This window comes from Pteronotus mesoamericanus, unplaced genomic scaffold (assembly GCF_021234165.1).
Source record: "Pteronotus mesoamericanus isolate MK-2021 breed Mesoamerican mustached bat unplaced genomic scaffold, CSHL_Meso_final scaffold_705, whole genome shotgun sequence".
NCBI lineage: Eukaryota > Metazoa > Chordata > Mammalia > Chiroptera > Mormoopidae > Pteronotus > Pteronotus mesoamericanus.
The window spans coordinates 7,840,156-7,857,252 of NW_026555326.1; the positions used below are offsets into that span (position 1 = coordinate 7,840,156).

At 39.9% G+C, this 17,097-nt stretch overlaps 1 pseudogene; it reads left to right on the top strand.

Moving 5' to 3' along the window:
- The first annotated feature begins 14,457 nt into the window (after positions 1-14,457).
- LOC129062073 (calcium uptake protein 2, mitochondrial-like) lies at positions 14,458-16,819 on the top strand (annotated as a pseudogene).
- Positions 16,820-17,097: the final 278 nt, after the last annotated feature.

A 17,097-nucleotide genomic window follows, 5' to 3' on the forward strand; every position in this document is an offset into this window, starting at 1 on the left:
ACCTCTTCCTAGTCTTTGATCAAATGTCACTTTCCTAGATCTGAATAAAAGAATACAGATCTGAGGACCATTTTCATCTGACTGACAGATGAAGTCATGGTATTGGTAAGGTCACTCAAGGAGTCTGTGCATAAGGAAAAGATAAGATGTCTACAGAGCTCTGAGTAACACCACAGACAAAGATAATCCCAACAGAAGAAAAGGGGATCAACAGATTGTGAAACAAAAAACAAAACAAACAGACTAGAAAATCTTAGTGTCACAAAACTCAAGGGAAGAAAAAGTTGCAAGAAATAGAAAATGTGTAAATCTACAGAAAACTTAAATAATATAAGTTTGGTGCGTAGGCAGTCAGGGGGGCCTTAGCAAGGACAGTTTTATTGGCTTGATGCCATTGAAGCTGCTTAGCAATAAGTTGAGAACTGATTGGAAGATATGGAAGTAGAGACTGCAATTGGAGATTACTATTTTGAGAAACTTGGTTCAGTACAGAAAGAAAACTTAGATGCCAGCAAGAGGTGAATGCAGGTACATGAGAAGGATGATTTTTGTTCTTTTAGGATTTCTTCCTTTTGCGGGGGAAAAAACCTTGAGTTTGTTTACATATTAAAAGATAGGAGGCAAAAGAGGGAAATTTAATATAGCAGAGTCCTGCAAAGATAATTCAAAAGCATCTAACAAATATTTATGATATACCTACTACCACATGATGCCAAATATTGGGCTATAATAATGAATGAAATACACATCACATATAGTATAATGGATGTGGATGAGGTTAAAACCACAGTTCTGGTCTTCAAAATTAAGGGAAACAAAAAAGAGAGAAAAGGAATGGTTATTGGAAACTGAGGAACTTCATATTTGATGGCCTCAATTTTCTCAGCAAGCAAGAGACTGCAATCTATTGAGAGTAAAAGAAACATAAGAAGGGCACTTAAGGAAGGCAATACAGGTTAAAGATTTGCAATAATAACTAAGGGAATAGGAGAGGAAGCTAATAACACCAAAATAAAAAAAGAACTAACAATTCTGAATACTTAAATGATATTAAATGCCATTCATTTGTAGAGGCTCCTTCCTCTACAATTCTGTAATTTTCATCCAATAACATTAGCACTCAAATACAACATGATTTGTAGAACTGGCAGTTGGTTGGTGGCTTATAAGGCAGGTAAAGAGGTAAGATATAGTGCTAGGATCCAGAAAATCACCTCAATTGTTTACTTGAATCTGTCCAATTCCAACTCTTCTTTCCTTTACCTGTCTTTAATATAGAGCCAATAAAGTGTAAACACTTAATTTCCCAGCTTGCCTGCAGCTAAAGAAAGCCATGTAACTCACTTCTGGTCAATGAGCCATAAGTCTGCAAATTATGTCTCTCCTATTTCTTCCTTCTGTCTACCTAGAGAACAATCATGTGGCCTAGGGAAGCAGCAGCCACTTTGTAACCTGGAAGCAACAAGAAAGCAGAAAAGGCAGGATGGTAAGGGTGCCAGAGCAAATGGGTAGAAAGAATTTGGGTTCCTGGTAGTATTATAGAGCTGCCGCTTCATCTCTGGACTGCCTTTCCTCATACTTATTATTATGCAGGGCAGATAAATTCTTACTTATGAAAAACATGGGTTTTTTTGTGGATTATTCTGGAACTTTACAACCCATTGTATTCATAACTAAAACAGAGGTCCAAGCTATGTAAGTATGTTAGTCACAATGCTTTGGGTTATAAAATACAAAAATATTTTAAAGTAACATAAGAAAAAAAATGTGGGAGAAAATTTATTGGCTCATATAGCTTTAATGTTCAAGAGAGAAAACTGGCTCCAGCAGAATCCTTCCTTCAAATAGTGTCATAAGGACATTTCTCTTTATCTCTCAGCTGCTTGCCTCTGCTTGACTTCATTCTATTCCAAATCCCTCCATGAATGGCAGGGCAGCCTTCAGCAGCCCCAGGGCTGACTCTGACCTTTCTCTCACAATATAGTACATATCAATTTCCAAATAAAATTTCTTGAACAGCCTGGGTCAGAGACCCACACCTGTGGGTGTGGTTAAATCACATTACCAACAGCCCCACCAATACCATGTGGAATGAAAGAAGAGCAGTTCCAAAAAGATATAAGTATTTATAATACAGAAAAGCAATAGGTTGACTATGGCAGAAAAAAAAATGAGGCCAGAAAAGAGACAGATAAACTGGGGGGAAAAGAGTGGGTCATTGAAACTGAGATATTTATGAGGCCTATAATTTGTATGGAGAAATGACACAAGAGATAGAAGGATAAAAAATTGTGGTCAACAGGTAAAAATAGAAGTTCAATATTTCAGACAGGTAGAGCAGTCCTAGATGGTAATTGGCAAGGTCTAGTTTGTGAACATAGAAAAGGGTGGTAAAAATAAAGATCTAAGTCAAAAAGATTAAGGTGCTAGATCAAGATTATCAAGGATAAATTTATATTTTGAGGCATTAATGACTAAAACAATTATGGTACCTGTATTAGTTGCAATGTAACAAATTATGCCAAAATTTAGCAGCTTAAAACAACAGATATTCATTACTTCACATGGTTTCAGGGATTTAAGAATTCAGAATGGCTTAGTTGGCTTGCTCTGGCACAGATGTTCACATGAGGTCACAGTCAAAATGCCAGCCAGGAGTGCAGCATTCTGAAGGATGAAGGGATCTACTTCCAAGTTCATCCGCATGGTCATTGGTAGGTCTTGGATCTATTGGCCAGAGACAGCAAGTCTTGGCCACTTAGGCTTCTCCATGAGCTGCCTGGGTGTCTTCAAAACATGGCAGCTGGCTTCCCACAGAGTGAATGATCCACGAGAGAGAGAGAGAGAGAGAGAGAGAGAGAGCAATCAAAGCCCCAATGCCAGTAAGCACAAATCACTTATACCTGGGAATCACCAACATATAAGCAATATTTAAACACTTAAGTCAAAATGAGGTCACTTAGAAAGGGAGTATAAATTAAAAAGGAGAGAGGCAAAGGCATATTTCTGGCTCTGGAAGAGAAAGATATAACAAAGGAGGCTGACAAGAAATGGTGAGAGAGATGGGAGAGAAGACATTTATGTGCCAGACACCATGTTAATACTGTATACAAATTATCTCATTTACTCCTGTCAATAACACTATGGTTTAGGCCCTATTATATCTATTTTATGGGTGAATAAATTAAGGGTTAGGAGCTAAATTATTTGCTCAGTTTCCCACAAGATAAAAAGGTAGAGCAAGATTAAAATTCAAGACTAAATACAATGTCATGTTTTTAATTGGTGCATCACAGAAAGAAGTGGTTTTCAAAGCCTGAAGTGATGACAGTCCATTAACAACAGAGTCTGGAGAAAGAGAAAAAGAGCTCAAGAAACCATTACAATTAGAGAGCTATGGGCTAACTTAGGTGTATGATGATAAGGGGTTCACCAGGAGAAACAAAATGAAGCGAAGAGCAACATTAGCAAGGAAACACTAACCAAACTTTAAAACTGATTAGACATGGGTAATAAAGAACAGCCCTGGCTGGTGTGGCTCAGTGGATTGAGTGCCAGATTGTGAACCAAGGGGTCACTCATTCAATTCCCAGACAGGGCATATGCCTGGGTTGCAGGCCAAGTCCATAGTAGGGGGAGTGTGAGAGGCAACCACACATTAATGTTTTTCTCTCTCTCTTTCTCCCTCCCTTCCCCTCTCTAAAAATAAATAAATAAAATATTTTTAAAAAAGGTTACTCAAAGATGAATCCAAGGCCTCATGCTTAGTGATTGTGATAAAAGAAATATAAACTTGATAGTGTGGAGAAGTCAGCTTGGGAGATGATCTAGAAAACACCCCTGTGCTTCTCCTTTACTCACACTATACTACACTCACAACACTTCTGAAACCAGATGTGTGCATTTTCCATACATCAAGCAATGCTCCAACACCCATCTGGGACTCCGACAGTTCAATTCAGTTCTGACACTACCTAAAGTTAGCATCAGATAACACAGATTAAGAGATTAGTCCCCTGCAATTAAAATACATGTATCAAAAATCTGTGGAATCATGAGGACATTATGAACATTTGTGAAGTCTGTAGTAAAAGAGTTAATGGGAAGAGGTCCCATATTCTAAGACTTAAAGTAATAATCAAATCCTCTGGATTTTAAGGAGCTGACCCTGTGAATATAAAGGAATGCCAGAAAGAACAGATGAACAAGATTGACCAAAAGGTGGGTTTTTTGTGTGTTCCTACACTTATCTTTTCATTTTATAATTAATTTTCTAATACACTTTAAGGGAAAGAGAGAGACTAGTCCCCAAAAATGCACCCACCCCCTCACTTCAGGCAACAATCATAAGACCCAGGTTGTCCCTTATTTTCTGACAAATTGGCTATAAACCTAGGCTCCTACTGCTTCCTCTTTGGGTTCAATAATTTGCTAAAATGCCTCACAGAACTGAGAGAAATTCTTACCTACATTTACTAGTTTATTATAAAAGTATATGATAAAAGATACAAAAATAAACTCAAGATGGATAAAAGACTTAAATATAAGTCGCAACACCATCAAAGTCCTAGAGGAGAACATTGGCAGGAAACTCTCAGATGTCCCACGCAGCAATTTTTTCACTGATATGTCTCCTAAAGCAAGGGACATAAAGGAAAGAATAAACAAGTGGGACCTCATCAAAATAAGAAGCTTCTGCACGGCTAAAGAAAACATCAGCAAAATGAAAAGGGAGCCAACCATTTGGGAAAATATATTTGCTAATGATACATCAGATAGAGGTTTGATCTCCAAGATATACAAAGAACTCACTCGACTTTACTCCAAGAAGACAAACGATCCAATCAAAAAATGGGCAAAGGACCTGGGCAGATGCTTTTCTAAGGAGGAGATACAGAGGGCCCAGAGGCATTTGAAAGGATGCTCTGCATCACTAGCCATCAGAGAAATGCAGATCAAAACCACCATGAGGTACCACCTCACACCGGTCAGAATGGCCATCATAAACAGATCCACAAACAACACGTGCTGGCGAGGCTGTGGAGAAAAGGGAACCCTAGTCCACTGTTGGTGGGAATGCAGACTGGTGCAGCCACTCTGGAAAGCAGTGTGGCATTTCCTCAAAAAGCTGAAAATGGAACTGCCTTTTGATCCAGTGATTCCCCTGCTGGGACTATACCCTGAGAACACCAAAACGCCAATACAAAAGAAGCTATGCACCCCAATGTTCATAGCAGCACAATTTACAATAGCCAAGTGTTGGAAGCAACCTAAATGCCCATCAGTAGATGACTGGATCAAAAAATTATGGTACATATACACAATGGAATACTACGCCGCAGAAAGAAAAAAGAAGTACTAAACTTTGCGACAGCATGGATGGAACTGGAGAGCATCATGCTAAGCGAAATAAGCCAGGGGGCGAAAGAGAAATACCATATGATCTCACCTATAAGCGGAACCTAACCAACAATGCAAAGAAGCAAGGAAAATACGACCAGCAACACTGAAAGGAAAAGAAATCAACAGAGACAAGAGGGAAGGGGGGGGCAGGGAAAGGGTAGGGAAGGGGAAAGTCAAGGAACATATAGCAAGGACTCATGGACAAAACCAAAGGGGAAGAGCTGAGGGAGGGAAGGTGGGAGGGGGCAAGGGAAAGAGGTGGGGGGAAGGCAGAGACAAATGTATTTAAAAAGTAAATAAATTAATTAAAAAATAAATAAATAAAAAAATAAAAGAGATACAAAAGGAAAAAAAAAAAGTATATGATAAAAGATACAGATGAAAACCCCATTGAAAGAGATGCATAGGGCAAAGTATGAGGGAGAGTGTGGAGCTTTCATGCCCTCAGGCCTGCCTTCCCAAGGCAGAGCAAGATTAAAATTCAAGACTAAATACAATGTCATGTTTTTAATTGGTGCATCACAGAAAGAAGTGGTTTTCAAAGCCTGAAGTGATGACAGTCCATTAACAGAGTCTGGAGCAAGAGAAAAAGAGCTCAAGAAACCATTACAATTAGAGATATATACCTCCATAGGTTCAGCAACCCAGAAGCTCTCCAAACCTCATATATTTGGGATTTTTTCTTTAATTTTTTTTTATCGTTCAAATACATTTGTCTGCATTTTCCTGCCACCACTTTCCCCTGCGTCACCCACCACCACCACCCTCCTTCAATCCTTCCCCTTTGTTCAATCCTTCCACTTTGGTTTTGTCCATGGGTCCTTTATACATGGTCTTTGATTTGACCCTTCCCCTTCTTTTCACCACTACCCGCCTCCCTCCTTCCTTTTCATTACTGTTGGCTTCTTTTCTTCTTTCAGTATTGCTGGTCATATTTTCCTTGCTTGTTTCTTTTGTTGATTAGGTTCCACTTATAGGTAAGATCATATGGTATTTGTCTTTTACCTCCTGTCTTATTTCACTTACCATAATGCTCTCCAATTCCACCCATGCTGTTGCAAAGGTTAGGGAACTCTTTCTTCCTTTTAGCTGCATAGTATTCCATTGAGTGAATGTACCATAGTTTTTTGATCCACTCATTTACTGATGGGCACTTAGGTAGCTTCCAGCACTTGGCTATTGTAAATTGTGCTTCTATGAACATTGGGGTGCAGAGGTTCTTTTAGATTGATGTTTTGGGATTCTTAGGGTATAATCCCAGCAGTGGAATCACGGGGTCAAAAGGTAATTCCATTTTTAGCTTCTTGAGGAAATTCTAAACTGTTTCCCACAGTGGCTGCACCAGTCTCCAACAGTGTACTAGGGTCCCCTCTTCTCCACAACCTCACCGGCACCCATTGTTTGTTGATTTGTTTATGATGATTGTTCTGACCTGTGTGAAGTGGTATCTCAGTGTGGTTTTATGATGCATTTCTCTGAGGGCTAGTGATACTGAGCATCCTTTCATATATCTCTGGGCTCTCTTTCTGTCCTCCTTGGAGAAGTGTCTGTTCAGGTCATTTGCCCATTTTTTTTATTGAATTGTTTGTCTTCCTGGTGTGGAGTCATGTGAGTTCTTTATGTATTTTGGAGATCAAATCCCTGCCTCAGGGATCATTGGTAAATATAGTTTCATTTATGGTTGGTTCCCTTTTCATTTTGCTGATATTTTCTTTAGCCATGCAGAAGCTTCTATGATGAAGTCTCATTTCTTTTTTCTTTCCTTTATGTTTCTTGCTCTGGGGACAAATTGGTGAAAATTTTGCTGCGTAAGATATCTGAGAGTTTCCTGCCTATGTTCTCCCCTAGGACTTTTATGGTGTTGCAACTTATATTTAATTTAATTTTTTTATCCATCTTGAGTTTATTTTTGTGTATGGTGTCAGCTGATGATCAAATTTCAAATTTTTGCATGTAGCTGCCCAGCTCTCCCAACACCATTTGTTAAAGAGGCTATTTTTACTTCACTTTATGCTTTGCCTTCTTTGTCAAATATTAATTGACCGGAGAGGCATGGGTTTATTTCTGGGCTCTGAACTCTGTTTCATTGACCTATGTGTCTGTTCTTATGCCTGTACTAGACTGTTTTGGTTGCAGTGGCCTTATAATAAAGTTTGATATCATGTATTGTGATCCCTCCTACTTTGTTTTTCTTTCTCAAAATTGCTGCGGTTATTCAGGGTATTTATGATTCCATAGAAATTGTTTAAATGTTTGTTCCATCTCTGAAATACATCATTGGTATTATCATAAGGATTCAGTTGAAATCACGCTGTTTTGCCAAATTCACTTACTAGGTTGAGTAGCAAATTAGGCAACACAGCAGGATACAAAGTCAATACTCAGAAATCAAAGGCATTTTTGTACACAGCAATGAAAGAGAAGAGGAAGAAATCAGAAACAAAAAATACCATTTGATATAGTAACAAGAAAAATAAAGTACCTGGGAATAAATTTAACAAAAGTAGCAAAAGACCTGTACGCAGAAAGCTATACAGCATTGAAGAGAGAAATTAAGGAAGACACAAATAAATGGAAGCATATACCATGTTCATGGATTGGAAGAATTAATATAATCAAAGTGTCCATACTACCCAAAGCAATTTATAGATTCAATGCAATACCTAATAAAATACCAATGACATATTTCACAGAAACAGAACAGACATTTCAAAAATTTATATGGAACCATAAACAACCCCGAATAGCCACAGCAATTTTGAGAAAGAAAAACTAAGTAGGAGGGATCACAATACCAGACAGCAAACTATATTATAAAGCCACTATACTCAAAACAATGTGGTACTGGCACAAGAACAGACCCCTAGACCAGTGGTATTGAATAGATAGCCCAGAAATAAGCCCAGGTCTATATGGGCATCTAATATTTGACAAAGGGGGCAGAAGCATAAAATGGAGCCATAATAGCCTCTTCAACAAATGCTGTTGGGAGAGCTGGATGGCTACATGCAAAAAATTGAAATTGGATCATCAGCTGACACCATACACAAAAATAAACTCAAGATGGATAAAAGACTTAAATATAAGTCGCAACACCATCAAAGTCCTAGAGGAGACCATTGGCAGGAAACTCTCAGATATACCACGCAGCCATTCTTTCACTGATATGTCTCCTAAAGCAAGGGACATAAAGAAAATAATAAACAAGTGGGACCCCATCAAAATAAGAAGCTTCTGCATGACTAAAGAAAACATCAGCAAAATAAAAAGAGAGACAACCCTATGGGAAAATATATTTGCTAATGATACATCAGATAGAGGTTTGATCTCCAAGATATATAAAGAACTCACATGACTCCACTCCAAGAAGACAAATGATCCAATCAAAAAATGGGCAAAGGACCTGGGCAGATGCTTTTCCAAGGAGGAGATACACAGAGCCCAGAGACATTTGAAAGGATGCTCAGCATCACTAGCCATCAGAGAAATGCAGATCAAAACCACCATGAGGTACCAACTCACACCGGTCAGAATGGCCATTTAAACAGATCAACAAACAACAGGTGCTGGCGAGTCTGTGGAGAAAAGGGAACACGAGTACACTATCGGTGGGAATGCAGACTGGTGCAGCCATTGTGGAAAACAGTGTGGAATTTCCTCAAAAAGCTGAAAATGGAACTGCCTTTTGATCCAGTGATTCCCCTGCTGGGACTATACCCTAAGAATCCCAAAATGCCAATTCAGAAGAACCTATGCACCCCAATGTTCATAGCAGCACACTTTACAATAGCCAAGTGTTGAAAGCAACCTAAATGCCCATCAGTAGATGATTGGATCAAAAAATTATCGTACATTTACACAATGGAATACTATTCAGCAGAAAGAAAAAAAGAACTACTAAACTTCATGACAGCATGGATGGAACTAGAGAGCATTATGGTAAGTGAAATAAGCCAGGGGGCAAAAGACAAATACCATATGATCTCACCTATAAGTGGAACCTAACCAACAAAACAAAGATGTAAGGAAAATAAGACCAGCAACACTGAAAGAAAAAAGAAACCAACAGAGACAAGAGGGAAGGAGGGAGAGGTAGTTGAAGGAAACGGAAGGGAAGGGGCAAGTCAAGGAACATATAGCAAGGACTCATGGACAAACCCAAAGTGGGGAGGGATTGAGGGAAGGGGGCAGGGGAAAGTGGTGTGGGGAAGGCAGAGACAAATGTATTTGAAAAAAAATAATTAATTAATTTTAAAAGGATGTGTATTTTGCTCCTTTGAGATGTAAAGTTCTATATATGTCAGTTAAATCCATTTGATTTAATGCATCATTCAGGTCCACAATATCCTTGTTGATGTTTTGTTTGGAAGATCTGTCCATTTTTGACAGTGGGGTGTTAAAAACTCCTACTATCAGTGTGTTGCTGACTATATCATTTTTGAAATCCTCCAAAATTTTCCTTATATATTTGAGTGCTCCTATGTTGGGTGCATATAAGTTTACAATGTTTATGTCTTCTTGATGGATTCTTCCTTTAAGTATGATAAAGTGCCCCTCTGGGTCTCTGTTTATGGCCCTTGTTTTGAAATCTATTTTGTCTGATATAAGTATTGCTACCCATGCTTTTTTTTCTTGCCCATTTGCTTGGAATATTTTTTCCATACCTTTACTTTCAATCTGCATAGGTCCTTTGCTCTGAGGTGGGTGTCTTGTAGGCAGCATATGTGTGGATCATGTTTTCTTATCCATTCAGCTATCCTGTGCCTTTTGATTGGGGCATTTAATCCATTTCCATTGAGAGTTATTACTGATAGGAACCTATTCATTTCTTCTCTTTGTACCTGTGTTTTTCTCTTTCTCACTCTTTTCCTTCATCTTCTTAACCAGTCCCTTTAGCATATCTTGTAGTGCTGGTTTGGTAGAGATGCATTCTTTTAGCCTTCTTTTGTCTGGGAAACTCCTTATTTCCCCTTCTATTTTAATGGAGAGCCTTGCTGGGTAGAGCAGCCTTGGTTGTAGGTCCTTGCTTTTCATGACTTGGAATATTTGTTGCCATTCCCTTCTGGCTTGTAGTGTTTCTGTTGAGAAGTCAGTTCCTAGCCGTATCGGGGCTCCCTTGAATGTTACTACCTGTTTCTCCCTTGCTGCCTTTAGGAGTCTTTCTTTGTCTTTGATATTTGCAATTTTAATGGTGATGTGTCTTGGAATGGGCCTCCTTGGGTTCCTCTTGAATGGGGCCCTCTGTGCTCCTGGATGCATGAGCTCTTTTCTCTCCTCAAATTGGAGAAACTCTACATCATTACTTTTTCAAACAGGTTCTCTATTCCTTGTTCCTCTTCTTTTCCTTCTGGTATCCCTATTATGTGGATATTACTGTGTTTCAGGTTGTCCTGCATTTCCCTAAATGTCTCCTCATTCTTTTTGAGTCTTTTTTCCATTTCTTGTTCTTTTTGGGAGCTTTTTTCTACCTTGTCCTCCAGTTCACTGATTCGATCCTCTGCTTCACCTAGTCTGCTTTTGGCTCCTTCTACTGTATTCTTCAATTCAGAAATGGTATTCTTCATATCCTCTTGTGTCTTCTTGAGAGTTTCTATGCCTTTTTCCATGATGATATAGTTTGCCGTAAGTTCCTGATAGCTTTCCTGTGGTTTCTCATAGTTATCTTTAAGCTGGCTGAGCTCATTGAACTTCCTTAGAGCTATTGTTTTGAAGTCAATATCTGGTAGCTCACTTGCCTCTATTTCATTTAGCTCTCTCTGTGAGATTCCTCCTTTCTCCTCATTTGGGGTGCATTTCTTTTCCTTCCCATTATTTGTGAGAGATCTTTTGTTGGGTTGTTTTTGTTTTTGTTTTTGCTTCAATTACTCCGTCTAGATTTCCTGACTTTGTGGATTGAACTTCTATGGTAGTAGGTGGTTCTTTTTATTTATTTATTTTTTATTTTCTTTCTGGGTCTCCCTCTGATGATGTCAGTTGTTGACCCTATCTGACCTTGGGCCATTTGTTTGAGCCTTCCAGGAATCTACTGTCTGTGTCTGTCTCCTACAATTGTCAGTCTGGTCACTGTGCCCTCATCTGTCAGGCTTAGGCACCCCCAGGAAGAGCAGTCCCTCCTGATGGTGGGACTATCATGTCCTTAAAGGCTGCTGTCACTCAGGGGAGTGGTCCACCTGAGTAAGATGGAGGATGTGAACTGAGGAAGCAATCAGCACTAGGATCCCCCCTGACTACTCCCTTAATTCTCTCCCCAATGCCTTGGCTTCCAGTCTCTCCTCAAGTGTCTCTAGGCAGCTCTTTGTCCCCTTTAGCCAAGGGTCTACTACCTCTATAGGCAGCTCTGCACTCAGCACCAAGGCCAGCATGCAGCTCCTGTCTGGGCCAGACTGTCCTGAGGGCAGGGCTATTATTTACTTTCCCGCTGCTGCCTCCTTGGGGCATGACCTGCCTGCACAAAATGGAGACTACAGAATGGGGAAGGAGTCAGCTCTGGGAATCCCAGGCTACTCCTGCAGTTCTTTCCCCAAAACCTCCATCTCCAGTCTCTCCTCAAAGGTCTCTAGGCAGCTCTCTGTCCCATTTGGCCAAAGATCCTCTATTTCTTCCAGCTGCTCTGCACTCAGCACCTTAGCCCACTCACGTGCAAGCTCTGGGCAGAGTGCACAGAAAGCAAGTTTATTGATTCACTTTGCCTGAATGAGATGGTAGCTGAAGAGTGGGAGGTGAGTTATCACTGGGGCTCCACTGGCCACCATCTCAGTTCTCTTCGCAAAGTTTTCCTCACCAGTGTTTCCTCAGGTACCAGCCCACTCTGCTGCTGCCTCTACCCAGAGGTCAAGGAAGGCGGCTGCCACTGCCAATTTTTGCTTTGGTCCATTAAAAGTTACTGTGTCTCCAGCCACTTGTCCCTGGCAGAGAGTGCCCCTAAGCTTTTCACGGTTGCACTCGGTTTGTGTGTTTTTCTGGTTTCAGATGCTGTAGTCTAGATGGGTCCCTGTTTAGGATTCAGACCATGTTCTTCTCAGGGGGATCCAACTGGCTGTTTCAATGTCCCTCTGATGCTGGTGCATACGGGCACACAGCCCACCCTCTCGAACCTCGACTGCACTTCTCACCCATTCGGATGTGTGAAAGTTGATTCCACTGTCTGTCCGCAGATCCAAGTCTCCTCTCATTCTATCGTTCTGTTGTTTTTCAGGTGATTTCTCCTCTATTTAGTCACAATTCCAGTTTGGTCTTGGGAGGAGGTCAGCGTTACTCCCATTCACTCCTCCACCATCTCCTCTTCTTTTCTCTTTTTGATAGTTTCTATGTCCTTTTTCATGCTGATATAGTTTGCTGTAAGTTCCTCGCAGTTTCCCTGTAGTTTCTGGTAATTCTCTCTGAGCTCACTAAGCTTCCTTAGAACCATTGTTTTGAATTCAATATCTGATAGTTTACTTGCCTCTATTTCTTTTAGTTCTCTTTCTGGGGATTCCTCCTTTCCTTTCAACTAAGGGGTAATTTTTTGTCTTCTTGTTATTTGTGAGACTCTTCTTTTTTGCTTCTGCTTCTTAAATTGATCTCTTAATTTCCTAACTTTGTGGTGTGAACTTCTCCAGAAGGAGACCACTTTTTTTTATTTCTTACAAGATCTGCCTCTGATGATGTCAGCTGTTGACCCCTTCTGACCTTATGCAGTCTGTTCAAGACTTCCCAGAATCTACTGTTTTTGGCTGTCTCCTTCACTTGTTAATCTAGTACTTCTGCACTCAGCAGTCATACTTAGCCACCACACGGCAGGGCAGAGTCCCTTTGGGTGGGGCTATTGCACCCTCTCATACTGTTCCTTCTCTGGGGAGTAGTCTGCCTGAGCAATATGGCTGCTACCATATGGGGGATGAGTCAGCACTGGGATCCAGCTGACTCCTCTCTCATTTCTCTCCCCAAAGTCTCCTTCTCCAGTCTCTCCTCAGGCATCTCTAGCCCAATCTGCCCCTGCCTTTGCCAGAGACCAGGGAAAGTGGCTGCAAATAAAAATTTATGTGTTGGCCCTTTAAATGGCCCTTTGGAAGGGAAGAGGAAAGTCAAGGAACATATAGCAAGTACTCATGGACAAAACCAAAGGGGAAGAGTTGAAGGAGGGAGGGAGGGAGGGAGAGATGGGGCAACAGAAAGTGGTGGGGGGTAGGCAGAGACAAATGTATTTGAAAAAATAAATTAATTAAGGAAAAAAAAAGAAAAAAAAGGCCCTTCGTATCTCCTCTTGCCTGTCTCTGGGAGACAGCAACGCTGCAGCTTTATGCAGCTGATTTTTATCTGTGTACTTTTTGGGCTCTGGGGTATAGGCTGGAGATCCCTGCTTAAGGTTTAGACCCCACCCTTTTCAGTGACCAACTGGCCATTTAAATATCCTTCTGGTGCTGTCACCTGTGGGCGCCCCACCCGCCTTCTTAAGTCTCTACCACACTCTTTACCAGTTAGGTTGTGCTAAAGCTGATTCTTCTGTCTGTCCAGCATTATAAGGCTCCTCTCTTGCTATTCTTCAGTTGTCTGTTCCAGGTGATTTCTCCATAATTTAGTTGTAATTCCAGGTTGGTCCTGGGGGTAGGTCAGTGTGATTTCCATTCACTCCTCTGCCATCTTGATTTATCCCTTCTTTAGCCATTTTTTAACATACTTAAATATTTGAGGGAAGGAGCCAGAGTCTACAATAAAGCAAAGAAAAGGAAAACAATTAAAACTGAGTTTTTAAAATCACTGTCCACAGAGTCTCATGGTCACCCCTACCCCAAAACTTTTTCCTTGGGTATCTTTTTCCTTAGGCCTTGGAATGTACCCTTCTTATGAGTCTATTTTAATTCTTTTTCTCATCCTCTCAAAGTCCCAAAGGTATGGCAGAAGCTGCTCATGCAGGCTCACTTAAACCATTGGTTAAAATTTTAGAATTCTGTATGCCTGTTGTTAAATACAGCCATTATTAAAAACTTAATTGTGAGCTTAGATTAAATAAATTCTATTTTATAAAGTAATAAGTATTTGGTGCTCAGCTGGTGGCCTGAGGCAGAAGGCTGCAGCATGAGTGGCTGCCTGCCAGTGGGCCATGCAGCACCCATCTTGGCACCATGGGCACATGACACAGCAGCAGTGGCTAGTGTGTGGCTGGCAGGAGCAAGTGTAGTGTAGTACCACAGCTGCATGAATGTTGCACTACCTGGAGGCAACCTCTTGGTCCTAGAACAGAAAAATGGTGATTATAGAGACATGATGGGGAAGTTGTCTCTTCATAAATAGTGCTTCATGCAGTTTTCTTCACTAAAAAACAAAGAAGAATATTATATGACACTATGAGTCTTCCTCTTTTCAGTTATGTTTGAACACATGGACCATAAAACTTCAGTCAAGAGGCAGTCAAAAAAGAATATCAAGGATGTACAGGCAGTAATCTAAACTGCTTGTTGTTGATCGACTTTTTGTAAAGACCTTAGCAATAAAGGGCTAATTCCCTATACTGATTTACTTTTCTTGCTTACAATCTTCACTACACCCCATACTAGGTAATTGCTTTTAAACTGCTGGATGGAGATGGTGATGAGATGGTTGAGGAAAAAAATTTTTTAAGCTGCAGAAAATCATAAGTAAACAGGATAATTTGAAGAGGATAACCAATATAACAGAGTATGACTCAGTTCAGTTGTAGCATCAGCTAGTAACCACAAGGTTGCAGGTTCGATTCTTGGTCAGGGCACATACATATACTGCGGATTCAACCCTCAGTCCAGGTGTGGGATCATGCAGTTTCCTGTCCGGGTACGAACAGGAGGCAACTAATTGATGCTTCCTTCTTGCATGAATGTTTCTCTCTCTTCCTTCCTCTCTCTCTAAAAGCAATAAAAAGAAATGTCCTTGGGTGATAATAAAAAAAGAAAAGAAAAGCAATTCCAGGAATCAACAGTGAAAGAAACTGAAATTAACACAACTCTTCAGATACATTTCTTTGGAAAAACAGAAGAAGGAAAACTTCATTACAGAAACTTCACAAGTTTATGGAAAATCTACAAATGGAAGTCTGAGAAATGAAGTTCCTTCAGTTCTCTAAAGATTTAAATTTCATGAGAAAAGATTTTGCAGAATGGCTTTTTTTTTAACTAACACTGAAAATAAAAATAATTTATTTAAAAAAAGTGTGAGAAACTGGTCATAATGGCCATCATAAACAGATCAAGAAACAACAGGTGCTGGCGAGGCTGTGGAGAAAAGGGAACACTAGTCCACTGTTGGTGGGAATGCAGACTGGTGCAGCCATTGTGGAAAACAGTGTGGAATTTCCTCAAAAAGCTGAAAATGGAACTGCCTTTTTGATCCAGCGATTCCCCTGCTGGGACTATACCCTAAGAACACCAAAACGCCAATATAAAAGAACCTACGCACCCCAAAGTTCATAGCAGCACAATTTACAATAGCCAAGTGTTGGAAGCAACCTAAATGTCTATCAGTAGATGACTGGATCAAAAAACTATGGTACATTTACACAATGGAATACTACAAAGCAGAAAGAAAAAAAGAACTACTAAACTTCGCAACAGCATGGATGGAACTGGAGAGCATCATGCTAAACGAAATAAGCCAGCGCGTGAAAGACAAATACCATATGATCTCACCTATAAGCGGAGCCTAACCAACAATACAAAGATGCAAGGAAAATAAGACCAGCAACACTGAAAGGAAAAGAAATCAACAGAGACAAGAGGGAAGGGGGGGGCGGGGAAAAGGAAGGGAAGGGGAAAGTCAAGGAACATATAGCAAGGACTCATGGACAAAACCAAAGGGGAAGAACTGAGGGAGGGAAGGAGGGAGGGGGTAAGGGAAAGTGGCGGGGGGAGGCAGAGACAAATGTATTTGAAAAAATAAATTAAAATAAAATTTAAAAATAAATAAATAAACATTTCAAAATTCCCCCCCCAAAAAAAATGTGTGAGAAAAATAAATTAAAATAAAATTAAAAAAAGAAAAAAAAATGTGTGAGAGAGAATTTATCACAAGAAACATTACTTTGAACAAGTTCAAGGTATTTTGTCATTTTACAACCCACAGGGAAGACTCTGCTACTGACATGCAGGTGTTTAGTTTAGCTCAATGCCCTGTCAAACTAGTGGAATTTAAGAGAGCTGTGAAAGTGGCAACAGAACAGGAGCTCTCAAACACTATTTTGAACACCGTCTTCAAGATGTTTGATTTTGATGGTGACAAATGCCTTAGTCATGGAGAGTTTCTTAGAATGTTAAAAAACAGGATGCATTAGGATTTATGGGTACCACAACAACTAAATGTATAAGAATACTGGAAATGTAAAAAGCTGGAAAGTTCTTTTTTAGGAAAAGATCATGTGGGTCATGTGGGAATTATTGCTCTAAATGTCAGAATTTGGGATTTTTTTTAGTGCTAGATGTTTATCTTCTTAAATCTTCATTGATTCCTTTTAAAATATAAAGATGCCTTGTATTTGCTTTCTGATTCAATAGTTTCTTAATAAGATTTCATCAATGAACTTAAGCAGAAAGAATTCTTTTATGAAGACATATACTGTATTCTGTCAGAAGGCCTGAAGTAGTGCTTTGTACTTTGATAAAATGGAAAACCTAGTTATTCACTGATTTCTTAGACACATTAGCACAATATCCTCTTTGGAAGGGTAAAAAAGGATACTTTTAGAAGCAA